Source organism: Danio aesculapii, chromosome 4, assembly GCF_903798145.1.
Source record: "Danio aesculapii chromosome 4, fDanAes4.1, whole genome shotgun sequence".
Taxonomy (NCBI): domain Eukaryota; kingdom Metazoa; phylum Chordata; class Actinopteri; order Cypriniformes; family Danionidae; genus Danio; species Danio aesculapii.
The window spans coordinates 54,079,100-54,093,324 of NC_079438.1; the positions used below are offsets into that span (position 1 = coordinate 54,079,100).

At 40.6% G+C, this 14,225-nt stretch overlaps 3 long non-coding RNA genes across 3 annotated transcripts in view; all 3 read right to left on the reverse strand.

The window, feature by feature from the left end:
• LOC130223335 (uncharacterized) overlaps positions 1-14,225 on the reverse strand; it is a 48,350-nt gene that overhangs the window by 18,033 nt on the left and 16,092 nt on the right. The gene's annotated exons all lie outside the window — the stretch shown is intronic.
• Positions 1,257-5,726, reverse strand: LOC130223337 (uncharacterized). Its single transcript, XR_008836658.1, has 2 exons — positions 5,588-5,726; positions 1,257-2,361 (listed from the first exon to the last, which is right to left on the reverse strand). It is a non-coding gene; the product is annotated as an uncharacterized LOC130223337 (long non-coding RNA).
• On the reverse strand, positions 6,467-11,365 carry LOC130223339 (uncharacterized). Its single transcript, XR_008836659.1, has 2 exons — positions 11,252-11,365; positions 6,467-8,045 (listed from the first exon to the last, which is right to left on the reverse strand). It is a non-coding gene; the product is annotated as an uncharacterized LOC130223339 (long non-coding RNA).

Sequence of the window (14,225 nt, forward strand, 5' to 3'; positions counted from 1 at the left end):
TCTGACCACTACACCATCAGCACACACACACACCAACACTTCTTTCTCCAGTGTAAGGATAACCACATTTACACATTTTGAAAAAAAAAAAAACTAAATAAACACAAATAATTAATATAAAATGTAAATTATTCAAAATACATTTAAACTGCATCATCTGCTAATATATTATTATATTTCATTGTTCAAAATGTGTAAAACCTGCTTATTCTTCAATCAAACACATCAAGCATATTTTAAATGATCTTACAGCTGCTTGTGGGGCTTTAAATGTTACTAAACACAATTAAACACTGGAAAATATCATCATTTACTCCTAAACTCTCCTCATACTGTATTGAGGACTCGACAGCAAATCTGGCCAATCAAATGCTTTCTACAGAAAGTCCCTCCCACAACAAACACGCGACAGACCAGCAGCACAACAAACACACTTTCTGGACTCTCTACTGGAAATATGAGCTCATAAATACATTTACTGGAGCTGTGAATCTGCCTGGATGTGGAGGAGTGTGTGGAGGAGCGTCAGCTGTTGAGCGCTGGTCAAAGATCAGCAGCAGAAACACAACAGACACACGTGTGTATCTTCACTGCTGCAGAGGAGAGAGAGAGAGAGAGAGAGAGAGAGAGAGAGAGAGAGAGCAATGACTGAACACAAACACTACAACAACATCACTACAAACTAAACCAACGAAACAAAGTCACTTACAAGTGAGTCGCGTTACTCTCCATTTCTGCACTTTGTGTGGCTTTTCTTCCCTGTCGGGCTGTAATATGTGCTGTTGACTGACATTATGAGTCTGGCACTGAGCTGTCATCTGCTGGAGCTCAACTTGACGCCAGTAAAACGGTGTACCTGTGTTGATCTGTGTCGCTGTTGTCAAAGGTGTTCAGGCTAAAAGAGCAAGCTCGCTGATGCCGCCTAGTGGAGCGGATCGAAACTGCGCTTTAACGCGCACACCTAACCCCACCCCTCACAGTGACGTCACTAGCTCAACTGGGTGCATTGTGTCTGATATATGCAGTTTCAGCTTAAAAATCTAGGTCTGCATCCAGATACTATTGGAGAAAGAGTGATCAAATCTGCCTCTTGCAGAGTTCACAAGATTTAAAAAAGCAGCCAGCCATGTTTATAAGGCATTTATGAAGGGAAACGAGTTCATATTTCTGTTGGTAAAATTATTATTTGTGTCTGCGTCAATTAAATCTGTGAGCAATGAAAATATTCTGCATCCCCAATATAAAAGCTCGTCTAATAAATTAAATGTATGTTTATTGATGAGAGGCGCATTAATTACACACAGGCTAAATGACAATCTGGAGTGAAGAACATCATGGTGAGAAAGTCACACGCTTTACAGTACAATATTCATGTTTTACACTTCATTTATCAATATTTGATGTCAAGTCTGTAATCATCAGCTTTTGGGAATTCTTTTATGTTACATTCATAGTCTATTTGTTTGTTTGCTGGAGATTCAATAAGATTAAGAGAGTTTACTGAAGACAGTTTGCCGTTCTGTGACCCTCACATAGAGTTGGCTGGCCGATCTCGCTGCCTTACAATAACAAACACACAGCAATTATACTCTGACAGAGGGCCACAAATGGCGTCAACAAAGGTATAAAGATCCTGATTTTCAGTTCAGGCCTAAGAAATTCTTCCATTCGTAACTTTAATAACGGTTCATGTAACTGAGTTATCTAGACCAGTGTTTCCCAACCCTGTTCCTGAAGGCACACCAACAGTACACATTTTCAACCTCTCCCTAATCAAACAGACCTGAATCAACTGATCATAACATCAGAAGAGACTCCAACACCTGAAGTTAATGGGTCAGAAAAGGGAGACATCCAAAATATGTACTGTTGGTGTGCCTCCAGGAACAGGGTTGGGAAACACTGCTCTTGACTATGCAGTATTATTTTACATTTGATTATTCAGTTGCTGTACCTGAGTACTGTTAGACTCTTCAGGAAACAGTAAAACATTGTTTATTTCATCTCTATCTTCCTCTTCGCTGCATTTATCTAAGCTTGTAGATTGTTTATTATATTTATTCAGATGCTCTCCTCTACAGAATCATCCTAATCAATCTAAAATGATCAATTCTGTACACATAGAGCCGTTCAAGTCATCTGGTGAAATTGTTCTCATATCACAATATAAATCACAGAAATCTAAATATCACAATGTGACATATTTCCAATATCGAGCAGCTCTACAGAGAACGACCTGTTTCATCCTCAAGGCTGTTTCTCGTACTCTCAGCCGTCTTATCTGAAACTGGTTAATACTGGTGTAGTCTACATCCAGACTGGCAGCTGCTGCTACACACCTCTGACCTGGCTTGGTAGATTCTGAAAACAGAGATTTGACACAGACAGACGCTTTAACTGAACACATCACTAAATTAGGTCATGTTTAACTTCATTCACTGATCAAAATCATGTCAAAGATTAAAAACTGACTCAAATAATCATAATAATAAAGTCAACAAGAACAGATTTGGATCTTTCCTGGAACAGATGAAGACAGAAAACGACTCGCTTCAACATGTAGCAGAACTGTGCTCACGATGACCTCAGTTTACTGTCTCACTGTCATTTGAAGATCCCCATAAAAACTGTGTAATATTTAGAGTTTGATGATATTTCTTTATTTAATAATAATTACTTTTTTTTTAAACCTCAAAGACTTTCTGCTTCCTTTTAGGGTGCTTTCACTCTAGCACTTTTGGTCCGCACCCGGGTTTGTTTGACGTCACAGTACGGTACGTTTAGCTAGTGTGAACATATCTTCTGAACTCGGGTTCGCACACGTGAACCGTACCCGAGTCCGCCTGAAAGAGGTGGTCTGGGTTCGGTTCATGTGAACTCTGGTACGGTTCACTTCTGGTATGAATGCAATCGTACCAAACAACGGAAATGAACCGCCAACTGTACAACAATAACTTCACCAATTGGCGAAAGTGAAGAAAAAAAACCTTGAAAGAACCAGGCTCAGATGAAAATACACATAACCACAGCTGCACCACATGAAGTGAAATCTCAGTGCTTTACATCTGCTGTGCTGAAGTTCAGGAAAATCACCACAATCCTTCAAATCAACGGATCTGCAAAGCTGTAATTCAGAAATATCTCCACAGGAGGGCGACGTGTTTAAATTCATTCAATTAGATTTGCAGTGGTGTCATTCACCAAAATCACCACACGAGGGCGAATATTTTAAATTCATCAAATTCGCAGTGGTGTAATTCAGAAATATCTCCACAGGAGGGTGAAACGTTCAGTATTTTAGAACAGCAGCAGCGCAGTCCACAAAATCACCACAAGAGGGCGAATATTTCAAATTCAGTAAATTCAAGATTTGCAAACGTGAAGTTCAGAGAAATCTCCACAGGAGGGCGCAATATTTAATACACATGTAATATTTGTCTGTTGTTAGATCAGATATTCAGTGTGTTTAATAATGTGTTCATTTGTGTCGACTCTACAGGATCAGTGAAGTGTTGTGAACTGTAAGCCTATTGAACAGAAGCAGAGACGTGTGGACAGACACTGACTGTACTGATGATAAGCATCTGCTGCTGCACAGGTGATGTAGATTATGTGTGTGATTGTGTGTGTGTGTGTGTTTGGCTCTTCCACATGTCGGTTACCATCATTTTCTTTGTGGAGGGTCACTCCTCTAGAAAGCAAATGATGGTAACCGAAACAGTGGGGGAAGGGACAAAGGTCCAAAATTTTTATACAGTTCATTTTTATTTTTTTCCAGCAGTAAAGAAGTATAACCCCTGCTGGACATGGCTCCGGAAGCTCCAGGGGGAGACCGAACTGGTATCCCCCCTTCTTCAGGCGCGCCTCACACTCACTCACCATTCACTCATATCGCAGAGTTCTGGCTGGCATTGAACCAGCAACCCCTGAAGCCGTGGGGCAGCGCTCTTACCACAGAGCCACAGATCTCCTGACTGAGCACCTGCTGGTACTGGTGTTTGCCTGCAGACCTGTGTGTGAGCTGTGTCAATAAAACAAGATACAAGTCAGATCTGAACCCTTGTCTTTATGAGTCTCTTCCTCTGAGAACTTGTGTTTATTCACTCACCCATCATGAGTTTCACATCAGCGTCCATCATCAGGAGCTCTTGGTGAATATAATGAGCTCAAGATGGACATTAGCCATGGTGAGGTTTGAACCCGGGTCTCCTTGATTAAAGCTCAACACTTTATGACCTGAGCTACCGAGTCTAGATGTTGGAGGAGATATCTGAATGGGGCTTTATCACTAATTTCATCATGACCAAGGTTTGACATTTGTTTCTTTGTAATTTGGCTCACAAAACAACTGATGCCAAATGTCAAGCTCTGTGGTTCAGTGGATCAGCTTTCAACTTTAGTACAGAAGTGTAAAGGATCGAATCCCGCTAGAACAAGAGTCATGTCAGACTTGAACCTTTGACTTTATGAGTGTCTCCTCAGAGAACTTGTGTTTATTGACTCACCCATCATGAGTTTCACATCAGTGTTCATCATCCAACTTGAGCTCATTATATTCACCATCAGCTTCCATCATCAGGGCAGGACGCCGATGGTGAATATAATGAACTCAAGATGGACATTAGCCATAGCAAGGTTCGAACCCGGGTCTCCTTGATTAAAGCTCAACACTTTATGACCTGAGCCACTGTGTCTGGATGGTGAAGCAGATGTTTGAATGAGGCTTTATCTATTTCTTAATTTTAACCGTGATTTGAGATAAATTTCTTTGTAATTTGGCTCACAAACAACTACTGCCAAAAGTCAAGCCCTGTGGTTCAGTGGATGAGTGTTTGACTGCCGTACAGAAGAGTGAAGGATCAAATCCCACACTGTGGCTGAACACACGTTTGATGAGGAGAAGGTTAAGGTAGAGGTTTGGCTCCGAAACCCACTTCGCTGTGTGGATCACACCTCAGGAGAGAAGAGAAGAACGCCTGAAACGTAAGTAATCAGTGCGGGAATACAAATGAGGAAAACACTTTTGTATTTTGTAATTGCATCAGCAGTAAAGAGCAGTAACAGGGCTTGGATTTGAACCCAGGTATGCTGTGAGAACTTCACATCTCAGTCTGTGTGCTCTGACCACTACACCATCAGCACACACACACCAATACTTCTTTCTCCAGTGTAAGGATAACCACATTTACACATTTTGAAAAAAAAAACTAAATAAACACAAATAATTAATATAAAATGTAAATTATTCAAAATAAATGTAAACTGCATCATCTGCTAATATATTATTATATTTCATTGCTCAAAATGTGTAAAACCTGCTTGTTCTTCAATCAAACACATCAAGCATATTTTAAATGATCTTACAGCTGCTTGTGGGGCTTTAAATGTTACTAAACACAATTAAACACTGGAAAATATCATCATTTACATCTAAACTCTCCTCATACTGTATTGAGGACTCGACAGCAAATCTGGCCAATCAAATGCTTTCTACAGAAAGTCCCTCCCCCAACACACACGCGACAGACCAGCAGCACAACAAACACACTTTCTGGACTCTCTACTGGAAATATGAGCTCATAAATACCTTTACTGGAGCTGTGAATCCGCCTGGATGTGGAGGAGTGTGTGGAGGAGCATCAGCTGTTGAGCACTGGTCAAAGATCTGCAGCAGAAACACAACAGACACACGTGTGTATCTTCACTGCTGCAGAGGAGAGAGAGAGAGAGAGAGAGAGAGAGAGAGAGAGCAATGACTGAACACAACCACTCTAACAACATCACTACAAACTAAACCAACGAAACAAAGTCACTTACAGGTGAGTCGCGTTACTCTCCATTTCTGCACTTTGTGTGGCTTTTCTTCCCTGTCGGGCTGTAATATGTGCTGTTAACTGACATTATGAGTCTGGCACTGAGCTGTCATCTGCTGGAGCTCAACTTGACACCAGTAAAACGGTGTACCTGTGTTGATCTGTGTCGCTGTTGTCAAAGGCGTTCAGGCTAAACTGGCAGCTCGCTGATGCCGCCTAGTGGAGCGGATACAAACTGCGTTTTATTGAGCACACCTAACCCCACCCATCACAGTGACGTCACTAGCTCAACTGAGTGCATTGTGTCTGACAATGTAGGTCTGAGATATGCAGTTTCAGCTTACAAATCGAAGTCTGCATCCAGATACTATTGGAGAAAGACTTATCAAAGCTGCCTCTTCCAGAGGTCACAAGATTTCTTTTATCCACTCGTTGCGTTTTCATACAGCAACAGAAATACTTATAATTCAAAACTTAATGAACAGCTTACTACAATATATGATCTTTAAAAAAGCAGCCAGTCATCTTTATAAGGCATTTATGAAAGGAAACGAGTACATATTTCCGTAGATAAAATTATTATTTGTGTCTGCGTCAATTAAATCTGTGAGCAATGAAAACATTCTGCATCCCCAATATAAAAGCTCGTCAAATAAATTAAATGTATGTTTATTGCTGGGAGGCGCATTAATTACACACAGGCTAAATGACAATCTGGAGTGAAGAACATCATGGTGAGAAAGTCACACACTTTACAGTACAATATTCATGTTTTACACTTCATTTATCAATATTTGATGTCAAGTCTGTAGTCATCAGCTTTTGGGAATTCTTTTATGTTACATTCATAGTCTATTTGTTTGTTTGCCGGAGATTCAATAAGATTAAGAGAGTTTACTGAAGACAGTTTGCCGTTCTGTGACACTCACATAGAGTTGGCTGGCCGATCTCGCTGCCTTACAATAACAAACACACAGCAATTATACTCTGACAGAGGGCCACAAATGGCATCAACAAAGGTATAAAGATCCTGATCGGTTAAAGCAAAGACAGTTTCCAAACAGGTCTGCAGATGTGAGTTTGTATCTGCATCTGGAGAAAAGTGTTTGCTTTAGTTGGGCTCACAGGCCTGAACCTCTTAATAAAATGTTTTCTTTTGGGCTGCTGTAACTTTTAAGATCTTTTCTTGAAACGTTTGTTCATTACAGCAAATAAGCCAAGAAAAAAAACTATTAAATTAAAGGAGGCACAACCTGTGATGAAATAATATTATTCACTGATGTTAACCAATGTTTAATCCATTATTAGAAGTAAGATAATAACATGCTTGCACATGCCACAGAATTATGAAGGTTTATAAGCTAAATAAAATTGTATGGTTCAACTTCTGCTCACAGAGACATCAATAATCAGCGTATGAACCTTAACAACGGCGACAAAAAATGAACAAAACTGACAGACAGGATCCTAAAAGTGACAAAATCAACAACGTCAACATAAACAGCAGAATCAAAAGCAAATAATGAAAACTGGAGCATTAATAAGCTATATAATGTATTCATACTGCAATGCATGAATAAAAGCAAACTGTGGCCCAGAATAGGGTCACTTCTAGTTCATTTGGTTGAATTGTAGCTGCCATGTGGTATGACCATAGCTTAATTGTGGCCCATATCTGGAAAACAGGAGCGGACCGCCAAATTGCCATCATTCCATGCGGTATGTAGGCCGAATGTAAGTGTCTGGTGTGGGCCGTATTTCAGCCACATGAATTTTGCTAGCTGGGTGCAGTGTTATTTTACATTTGATTATTCAGTTGCTGTACCTGAGTACTGTTAGACTCTTCAGGAAACAGTAAAACATTGTTTATTTCATCTCTATCTTCCTCTTCGCTGCATTTATCTAAGCTTGTAGATTGTTTATTATATTTATTCAGATGCTCTCCTCTACAGAATCATCCTAATCAATCTAAAATGATCAATTCTGTACACATAGAGCCGTTCAAGTCATCTGGTGAAATTGTTCTCATATCACAATATAAATCACAGAAATCTAAATATCACAATGTGACATATTTCCAATATCGAGCAGCTCTACAGAGAACGACCTGTTTCATCCTCAAGGCTGTTTCTCGTACTCTCAGCCGTCTTATCTGAAACTGGTTAATACTGGTGTAGTCTACATCCAGACTGGCAGCTGCTGCTACACACCTCTGACCTGGCTTGGTAGATTCTGAAAACAGAGATTTGACACAGACAGACGCTTTAACTGAACACATCACTAAATTAGGTCATGTTTAACTTCATTCACTGATCAAAATCATGTCAAAGATTAAAAACTGACTCAAATAATCACAATAATAAAGTCAACAAGAACAGATTTGGATCTTTCCTGGAACAGATGAAGACAGAAAACGACTCGCTTCAACATGTAGCAGAACTGTGCTCACGATGACCTCAGTTTACTGTCTCACTGTCATTTGAAGATCCCCATAAAACTGTGTAATATTTAGAGTTTGATGATATTTCTTTATTTAATAATAATTACTTTTTTTTTAAACCTCAAAGACTTTCTGCTTCCTTTTAGGGTGCTTTCACTCTAGCACTTTTGGTCCGCACCCGGGTTTGTTTGACGTCACAGTACGGTACGTTTAGCTAGTGTGAACATGTCTTCTGAACTCGGGTTCGCACACGTGAACCGTACCCGAGTCCGCCTGAAAGAGGTGGTCTGGGTTCGGTTCATGTGAACTCTGGTACGGTTCACTTCTGGTATGAATGCAATCGTACCAAACAACGGAAATGAACCGCCAACTGTACAACAAAAACTTCACCAATTGGCGAAAATGAAGAAAAAAAAAACCTCGAAAGAACCAGGCTCAGATGAAAATACACAAAACTACAGCTGCACCACAGGAAGTGAAATCTCAGTGCTTTACATCTGCTGTGCTGAAGTTCAGGAAAATCACCACAATCCTTCAAATCAACGGATCTGCAAAGCTGTAATTCAGAAATATCTCCACAGGAGGGCGACGTGTTTAAATTCATTCAATTAGATTTGCAGTGGTGTCATTCACCAAAATCACCACACGAGGGCGAATATTTTAAATTCATCAAATTCGCAGTGGTGTAATTCAGAAATATCTCCACAGGAGGGTGAAACGTTCAGTATTTTAAAACAGCAGCAGCGCAGTCCACAATAATCACCACAAGAGGGCGAATATTTCAAATTCAGTAAATTCAAGATTTGCAAACGTGAAGTTCAGAGAAATCTCCACAGGAGGGCGCAATATTTAATACACATGTAATATTTGTCTGTTGTTAGATCAGATATTCAGTGTGTTTAATAATGTGTTCATTTGTGTCGACTCTACAGGATCAGTGAAGTGTTGTGAACTGTAAGCCTATTGAACAGAAGCAGAGACGTGTGGACAGACACTGACTGTACTGATGATGAGCATCTGCTGCTGCACAGGTGATGTAGATCATGTGTCTGATTGTGTGTGTGTGTTCAACATGTCGGTTATCATCATTTTCTTTGTGGAGGGTCACTCCTCTAGAAAGCAAATGATGGTAACCGAAACAGTGGGGGAAGGGACAAAGGTCCAAAATTTTTATAGTTCATTTTTATTTTTTTCCAGCAGTAAAGAAGTATAACCCCTGCTGGACATGGCTCCGGAAGCTCCAGGGGGAGACCGAACTGGTATCCCCCCTTCTTCAGGCGCGCCTCACACTCACTCACCATTCACTCATATCGCAGAGTTCTGGCTGGCATTGAACCAGCAACCCCTGAAGCCGTGGGGCAGCGCTCTTACCACAGAGCCACAGATCTCCTGACTGAACACCTGCTGGTACTGGTGTTTGCCTGCAGACCTGTGTGTGAGCTGTGTCAATAAAACAAGATACAAGTCAGATCTGAACCCTTGTCTATATGAGTCTCTTCCTCAGTGAGCTTGTGTTTATTGACTCACTCATCATGAGTTTCACATCAGCTTCCATCATCAGGAGCTCTTGGTGAATATAAAGAGCTCAAGATGGACATTAGCCATGGTGAGGTTTGAACCCGGGTCTCCTTGATTAAAGCTCAACACTTTATGACCTGAGCCACTGAGTCTAGATGTTGGAAGAGATGTCTGAATGGGGTTTTATCACCAATCTCAGTATGACCAAGGTTTGACATTTGTTTCTTTGTAATTTGGCTCACAAAACAACTGATGCCAAAAGTCAAGCCCTGTGGTTCAGTGGATGAGCGTTCAACTTTCGTACAGAAGTGTAAAGGATCGAATCCTGCTAGAACAAGATACAAGTCAGATTTGAACCTTTGACTTTATGAGTCTCTCCTCAGAGAACTTGTGTTTATTGACTCGCCCATCATGAGTTTCACATCAGTGTTCATCATCCAACTTGAGCTCATTATATTCACCATCAGCTTCCATCATCAGGGCAGGACGCTGATGGTGAATATAATGAACTCAAGATGGACATTAGCCATAGCAAGGTTTGAACCCGGGTCTCCTTGATTAAAGCTCAACACTTTATGACCTGAGCCACTGTGTCTGGATGGTGAAGCAGATGTTTGAATGGGGCTTTATCTATTTCTTAACTTTAACCGTGATTTGGGATAAATTTCTTTGTAATTTGGCTCACAAACAACTACTGCCAGAAGTCAAGCCCTGTGGTTCAGTGTATGAGTGTTTGACTACCATACAGAAGAGTGAAGGATCAAATCCCACACAGTGGCTGAACTCACATTCGATGAGGACAAGGTTACGGTAGAGGTTTGGCTCTGAAACTCTCTTCGCTGTGTGGAGCACACCAAAGGAGCTACTGATAGGGAAGTAATCAGTGCGGGAGCACAAATGAGGAAAAACTCTTTTGTATTTTGTAATTGCATCAGCAGTAAAGAGCAGTAACAGGGCTTGGATTTGAACCCAGGTATGCTGTGAGAACTTCACATCTCAGTCTGTGTGCTCTGACCACTACACCATCAGCACACACACACACCAACACTTCTTTCTCCAGTGTAAGGATAACCACATTTACACATTTTGAAAAAAAAAAACTAAATAAACACAAATAATTAATATAAAATGTAAATTATTCAAAATACATTTAAACTACATCATCTGCTAATATATTATTATATTTCATTGTTCAAAATGTGTAAAACCTGCTTATTCCTAAATCAAACACATCAAGCATATTTTAAATGATCTTACAGCTGCTTGTGGGGCTTTAAATGTTACTAAACACAATTAAACACTGAAAAATATCATCATTTACATCTAAACTCTCCTCATACTGTATTGAGGACTCGACAGCAAATCTGGCCAATCAAATGCTTTCTACAGAAAGTCCCTCCCCCAACAAACACGCGACAGACCAGCAGCACAACAAACACACTTTCTGGACTCTCTACTGGAAATATGAGCTCATAAATACCTTTACTGGAGCTGTGAATCCGCCTGGATGTGGAGGAGTGTGTGGAGGAGCATCAGCTGTTGAGCTCTGGTCAAAGATCTGCAGCAGAAACACAACAGACACACGTGTGTATCTTCACTGCTGCAGAGGAGGGAGAGAGAGAGAGAGAGAGAGAGAGAGAGAGAGAGAGAGAGAGAGAGAGAGAGAGAGAGAGAGAGAGAGAGAGAGAGAGAGCAATGACTGAACACAAACACTACAACAACATCACAACAAACTAAACCAACGAAACAAAGTCACTTACAGGTGAGTCGCGTTACTCTCCATTTCTGCACTTTGTGTGGCTTTTCTTCGCTGTCGGGCTGTAATATGTGCTGTTGACTGACATTATGAGCCTGGCACTGAGCTGTCATCTGCTGGAGCTCAACTTGACGCCAGTAAAACGGTGTACCTGTGTTGATCTGTGTCGCTGTTGTCAAAGGTGTTCAGGCTAAAAGAGCAAGCTCGCTGATGCCGCCTAGTGGAGCGGATCGAAACTGCGCTTTAACGCGCACACCTAACCCCACCCCTCACAGTGACGTCACTAGCTGAACTGGGTGCATTGTGTCTGATGTATGCAGTTTCAGCTTAAAAATCTAGGTCTGCATCCAGATACTATTGGAGAAAGACTGATCAAATCTGTCTCTTGCAGAGTTCACAAGATTTAAAAAAGCAGCCAGTCATCTTTATAAGGCATTTATGAAGGGAAACGAGTTCATATTTCTGTTGGTAAAATTATTATTTGTGTCTGCGTCAATTAAATCTGTGAGCCATGAAAATATTCTGCATCCCCAATATAAAAGCTCGTCAAATAAATTAAATGTATGTTTATTGATGAGAGGCGCATTAATTACACACAGGCTAAATGACAATCTGGAGTGAAGAACATCATGATGAGAAAGTCACACGCTTTACAGTACAATATTCATGTTTTACACTTCATTTATCAATATTTGATGTCAAGTCTGTAATCATCAGCTTTTGGGAATTCTTTTATGTTACATTCATATTGGTTTGATATTTCCACATTGTTACTCAAGAATTTGAGCTGAAGTTCTGAATAAAGAGAGCAAAAATAATCACTTATTACTGATTAGATGTTGAGTTTATGCTGTAAAAGTTAAAAAGTGGTTAAACACACAGACACATTGTTAGGAGGGAAATTAACAGTTGAGAGCAAAACGACTGGTGTGTCCGATCAAGAGAAGACTCCGAGCCGGAAATTCAATAAGATTACGAGAGTTTACTGAAGACAGTTTGCCGTTCTGTGACACTCACATAGAGTTGGCTGGCCGATCTCGCTGCCTTACAATAACAAACACACAGCAATTATACTCTGACAGAGGGCCACAAATGGCATCAACAAAGGTATAAAGATCCTGATTTTCAGATTAGGCCCAAGAAATTCTTCCATTCGTAACTTTAATAACGGTTCATTTAACTGAGTTATCTAGGCTATGCAGTGTTATTTTACATTTGATTATTCAGTTGCTGTACCTGAGTACGGTTAGACTCTTCAGCAAACAGTAAAACATTGTTTATTTCATCTCTATCTTCCTCTTCACTGCATTTATCTAAGCTTGTAGATTGTTTATTAAATTTATTCAGATTATCTCCTCTACAGAATCATCCTAATCAATCTAAAATGATCAATTCTGTACACATAGAGCCGTTCAAGTCATCTGGTGAAATTGTTCTCATATCACAATATAAATCACAGAAATCTAAATATCACAATGTGACATATTTCCAATATTCTGAACTTGGGTGCGCACATGTGAACCGTACCCGAGTCCGCCTGAAAGAGGTGGTCTGGGTTCGGTTCATGTGAACTCTGGTACGGTTCACTTCTGGTATGAATGCAATCGTACCAAACAACGGAAATGAACCGCCAACTGTACAACAATAACTTCACCAATTGGCGAAAATGAAGAAAAAAAAAAACCTCGAAAGAACCAGGCTCAGATGAAAATACACATAACCACAGCTGCACCACAGGAAGTGAAATCTCAGTGCTTTACATCTGCTGTGCTGAAGTTCAGGAAAAACATCACCACAATCCTTCAAATCAACGGATCTGCAAAGCTGTAATTCAGAAATATCTCCACAGGAGGGCGACGTGTTTAAATTCATTCAATTAGATTTGCAGTGGTGTAATTCACTAAAATCACCACACGAGGGCGAATATTTTAAATTCATCAAATTCGCAGTGGTGTAATTCAGAAATATCTCCACAGGAGGGAGAAACGTTCAGTATTTTAGAACAGCAGCAGCGCAGTCCACAAAATCACCACAAGAGGGCGAATATTTCAAATTCAGTAAATTCAAGATTTGCAAACGTGAAGTTCAGAGAAATCTCCACAGGAGGGCGCAATATTTGATACACATGTAATATTTGTCTGTTGTTAGATCAGATATTCAGTGTGTGTAATAATGTGTGTATTTGTGTGTCGACTCTACAGGATCAGTGAAGTGTTGTGGACTGTAAACCTGTTGAACAGAAACAGAGACGTGTGGACAGACACTGACTGTACTGATGATGAGCATCTGCTGCTGCACAGGTGATGTAGATTATGTGTGTGTGTGTGTGTGTTTGGCTCTTCCACATGTCGGTTACCATCATTTTCTTTGTGGAGGGTCACTCCTCTAGAAAGCAAATGATGGTAACCGAAACAGTGGGGGAAGGGACAAAGGTCCAAAATTTTTATACAGTTCATTTTTATTTTTTTGTCAGGCTGTAAAGTATAACCCCTGCTGGACACGGCTCCGGAAGCTCCAGGGGGAGACCGAACTGGTATCCCCCCTTCTTCAGGCGCGCCTCACACTCACTCACCATTCACTCATATCGCAGAGTTCTGGCTGGCATTGAACCTGCAACCCCTGAAGCCGTGGGGCAGCGCTCTTACCACAGAGCCACAGATCTCCTGGCTGAGCACCTGCTGGTACTGGTGTTTGACTG